Source organism: Petaurus breviceps, unplaced genomic scaffold, assembly GCF_028583685.1.
Source record: "Petaurus breviceps papuanus isolate PSGF00001 unplaced genomic scaffold, PetGlider_PUasm1.0 609, whole genome shotgun sequence".
NCBI lineage: Eukaryota > Metazoa > Chordata > Mammalia > Diprotodontia > Petauridae > Petaurus > Petaurus breviceps.
The window spans coordinates 247,097-252,387 of NW_027186401.1; positions in this window are offsets into that span (position 1 = coordinate 247,097).

A 5,291-nucleotide genomic window follows, 5' to 3' on the forward strand; every position below is an offset into this window, starting at 1 on the left:
GTCTGTCTCTGTCTCTCTCTCTGTCTCTATCTCTCTCTGTCTCTCTCTGTCTCTGTCTGTCTTCTGTCTGTCTCTCTCTCTGTCTCTCTCTCTCTGGTTTTTCATGACACTGCTGTCCTGGTTCTTCACATTAAACTCATTCTCTTTCCCCCCAGACCTCCCACCCTCCTACTTTCCTAATGCTCAGGGCATCCTCTGTCTAGTGCAGGCTCATAAACGAGGTGTCCAGCACCTCACTGATGCCCACACATTCATACTCCTGACCCCCATTTTCAATCTGCTGCAAAGGCCTGTGATTCCACCTTGGTAACATCTCTCCCATACACCCCCTTCTCTCCCAACACTGTCTCTGTCTTAGTTCAGGCCCCAATCACCTCACACCTGAGGTACTGCACAAACCCGCTGGTTGATCCAGCAGCCTCAAGTCTCCCCTGACACCAATCATTCTTCCACCCACTTATCAAAGTTCACTTACCTGAAGTTCTGTACTGGCCGTGTCACCATGTATTCAACAACCTTCTGTGGCTCCCTAGCAAAAGGATCAAATTTGAATCCTCTCTAGGGCTGTTAATCACCTACCATTACATCATCTAACCTCCTCCTCCTCTTCTAATTTTCTTTCACCTTATTTTCTGCACCAAATATGCTACACTTCAGTGGTACAGGCCCCCCTTCTCTTCTGTTCTGTTTCCCTTCTTCTATCTAGAGGATTTGCAAGGGATCTGCATGGCAACACAGGCCAGCCATTCCACAGTTTCTGTGAGAGTGTAGCCAGTGTGGTAGAAAGAAGAAAGTTAGGTAAGAGGAGGTCTCTCCTGACAAAGGTTGTTTTATCTATTTAATACAAAAATTGTCATTTACCAAAAGAAAAATACATCTTTTATCTATCAACTAATGATTTTTTTGTTGCCTGGTTTGGGGGCTAAAAACAAAAAATGAATTTCCATCTCTCAGGAAGAGATTCTATAAATTTTCCTATCACGTCCAGGTACAAGGGAGCATTTTCATTATATACTAGTCAAAACCCAGCTGGTAATGCACTACATAGGTGTAGTTAGACAACAGATAGATGCATACATGCAAACATACATACATAGATGTAGTTGCACTTAGCAGTCAGGAAGATCTAAGCTCAAATTCCTCTTGAGACACTTGCTCTCTCTCTGATCCTGGGCAAGTCACAACCTCTCCTTGCCTCTGTTTCCTCAATTGTAAAATGGAGATAATAGTCCCTACCTTGGAACATTGCTTAGGATAAAATGAGATCATGTCTATAAAGCACTTAGCCCAGTAACTAGCCCAGAGCAGGTGCTATAGAGATGCTAGTCATCATTGTTTTGCTGTTTTTCATATTATTATTATTAAAATAACCTGATGAAGAGCCAGACCAAAGACAGCATTTGTCAGGTATTGAGCCAAGTGCCACAAACCTTTGCTCAGAGAAAAAATCCTATTTGGAACAAATTTCATGTATTACTTCATGTTCAACTTCTAACTTGCAACTTATTTGATTAAAAATATTCAGGGGTGGGCAGGTGGCTCAGCAAGTATGAGCACCGGCCCCAGAGTCGGGATGACCTGGGGATCAAATCCAGGCTCAGATACCTAGCACCACACCCAGAAAGAAATTTGCATAGAAGTCTTCCAGGAAGAGGCTTCTATGAACTGATGCTGAGTGAGAAGAGTAGAACCAGGAGAAATTTGTACACAATTACAGACATAACATATGTGTGACGACCAACTTTGACAGACTGGACTCTTCTCAGCAATGCAGTGATATAAGTCAATCCCAAAAGACTCACGATGGAGAGAAATGTGTGCATCCAGAGAAAGAACTAGAAAGAACTGAGTTTATATCCAGGTGGAAGCAAACTACCTGATCTTTTTCCTTTTCTTGTTTGGTTTTATGTCCTCTTTACCATTTTTCATTCCATCTGATACAATCCATCTTTATAACCTGACTAATGTCTAATGTGAAAGTATTTACAGATCCTATACTTGACTATATGCTTCCATGGGGGGAGAGCAGGGAGGGGGACAAAATGTGAAACTCAAGGAATTGTGGAATTGAATCCTGTAAACTAAAAGGAAACAAACAAATTAATTTTTTTAAAAAAGAAGTCTTCCAGGAAATAGGAAATTTGAAGTTTTATTGGGTTAAAAAGATTCTTCCAGAAAGCCCCATATTAAATTTTTATAATTAAATGTAGAAAAAATTTTCATATATTTCAATTTTATAATGAGCAAATGGAAGCTACTGACTTTATGGGAAACCAAGAATCAATAAAACAAAACCAAAAGAATAAAAAAAATAGAAGACAGTGAAATATTTCACTGGAAAATAGGTGCAGGAGAGATAATTTAAAATTATTGGGCTTCCTGAAAACCATGATCAGAAAAAGAGTTAGATATCATCTTTCAAGAAATTATCAAGGAAAACTGCCCTGATATTCTAGAACTAGGGGGGAAATTGAAATGGAAAGAATTCACTAATCACCTCCTGAAAGAGATGTCATAATGAAAACTCATAGGAATTTTATAGCCACATTCCAGAGTTCCCAGGTCAAAGAGGAAATATTGCAAACAGCCAGAAAGAAACAATCCAAGTATGGTGGATCCACAATCAGGATAAAGCAAGATCTAGCAGCTTCTGCATTAAACAATCTGATGGCTTGCAATAATATATTCCAGAGGACAAAGGACCTAGAATTATAACCAAGAATCACCTACCCAGCAAAACTGACTATAATCCTTCAGGAGGGAAAAAGGATAGTCATTGAGATAAAGGACTTTTAATCATTCTTGATGAAAATACCAAAGCTGAATAGAAAATTTGACTTTCAAATACAAAACTCAAGAGAAGCATAAAGGGGTGGCTAGGTGGCATAGTGAACAGAGCACCAGCCCTGGAGTCAGGAGGACCTGAGTTCAAATCCAGCCTCAGACACTTCACACACACACACACACACACACACACACACACACACACACACACACACACACACACACACACACACACACACACACACACACACCCACACACACACACACACACACACACACACACACACACACACACACACACACACACAAACTAGCCATATGACCTTGGGCAAATCACTTAACCCTAATTGCCCTCCCCCCCCAAAAAAAAAGCAAAAAAAAAAGAGAGAAGCATAAAAAGGTAAATAGTAAAGGGAAAACAAAAGGGACTTAATAAAGTTAAATTGTTTACATTTTCACATGGGAAGATGATATTTGTAACTCCAAGACCTTTCTCATTATTAGGGCAGTTAGAAGGAGTATATTTAAGGGCAGCGAGGTGGTGTAGTGATTAGAATAATGGCCCTGGAGTCAGGAGGATCTGAGTTGAAATCCAGCCTCAGATACTTAACACAAAAACTAACTGTGTGACCTTGGGTAAGTCACATAACCCCAATTGCCCTCCAAAAAGCAAAAAAAAAAAGGAGTATATTTAAACAGAGGGCACACCGTGTGAGTTGAATATGAAGGGATGATAGCTAAAAAATAAAATTAAGGAGTGAGAGGAATGTACTGGGAGTAAGAGAAAGGAAAGGGTAGAATGGGGTAAATTATCTCATATAAAACAGGCAAGAAAATCACGCTGTAACAATGGAGAGAACGTGAGGGGAAGTGGTGAACCTTACTCTCATCAGGATGGACTCAGAGAGGGAATAACATACCCAGGCAATTGGGTATACAAATCTGTCTTGCACTACAGGAAAGTATAAGGGGAATGATAGAAGGGAGGGCAGACTGGGGGAGGAGGTAGTCAAAAGCAAAACAGTTTTGAGGAGGGATGGAGTGAAAGGAGAGAGAGAACAGAATAAAGGGGGGTAAGGGGAATAGGATGAAGGGAAATACAGTTAGCACTAGTAAGTGAAAAAAATTGAAGCAAGTCTCTGATAAAGACCTCATTTCTCTAACATATAGAGAACTATGACAAACTTATAAAAATAAGAGTCATTCCCCAATTGATAAATGATCAAAAGATATAATCAGTTTACAAATGAAATAATCAATGGTATTGATAGCCATATGAAAAAAATATTCTGGGGCGGCCAGGTAGCACAGCGAGTAAGAGCACTGGCTCCAGTGTTGGGATGACCTGGGGATTGAATCCTGGGCTCAGTCACTTAGCACCCACCCAGAAACACCTGGCCGTGTAACCTTGAGCAAGTTACTTAACCCCAATTGCTTAGGGGTGGCTCAGCAAGTAAGAGCACCAGCTCCAGTGTCGGGATGACCTGGGGATCAAATCTGGGCTCAGATACTCAGCACCACACCCAGAAATAACTGGCCATGTAACCTTGAGCAAGTTTAAAAAAAATATTCCAACTCTCTATTGATTGGAAAAATGCAAATTAAAACAAGTCTGAGGTACTACCTCATACTTATTAGATTGTGTAATAGGACAGAAAAGGTGAATGACAAATGTTGTCAGGGATATGTGAAAAATAAGACATTAATGCATTGTTGGTGGAGTTGTGAACTAATTCAAACATTCTGTAGAGCAATTTGAACTATGACCAAAGGGCTATAAAACTTTGCATACCCTTTGACCCAGCAATAGCACTACTAGGTCTGTATCCCAAGAGAGATTAAAAAACAAAAAGGAAAAGGACTTACATGTACAAAAATATCTATAGCAGCTCTTTTCTGGGGGTAAAGAATTAGAACCTGAGGGGATGCCCATCAGTGGAGGAATGGCTGAACAAGTTGTGGCATGTGATGAGGGTGGAATGCTATTGTACTATAAGAAATGATGAGCAGGAAGCTCTCAGGAAAGACTTGCATGGGCTGATGCAAAGTGCAATATACTGGGTGCAGAGTAACAGCCGTATATAAGATGACCAGCTGCGAATGACTGAGTGCTACTTGCAGCACCCCAATCCAAGACAATGCCTGAGCTCTTGGGGGAACACTGCTATCCATCCCCAAAGAAAGAACTGACAGAGTCTGAACACAGATTGAAGTAAACTTTCTTTAGCTTTATTTTTCTTGAGTTTTCTTTCATAGTGTGACTCCTACAGACATGTTTCACATGGAGGGAGGGAATTGTACCTGTGGGGGACATGGGGGACACTAGTCACGAGGGCAGATGAGGAGGACGGGAGCCGATGTCAGGGACAGCCAGCAGGAGCCAGGAGGTGTGAAGGGCTGGCTCAGACCTACCTGGGACCTGCACACACAGAGTTGGCTTCCAGGGGGCAGGGAGATCCCAGCTGCAGGGAGGAAGGCAGGGAGATCCCAGCTGCAGGGAGGAAGGC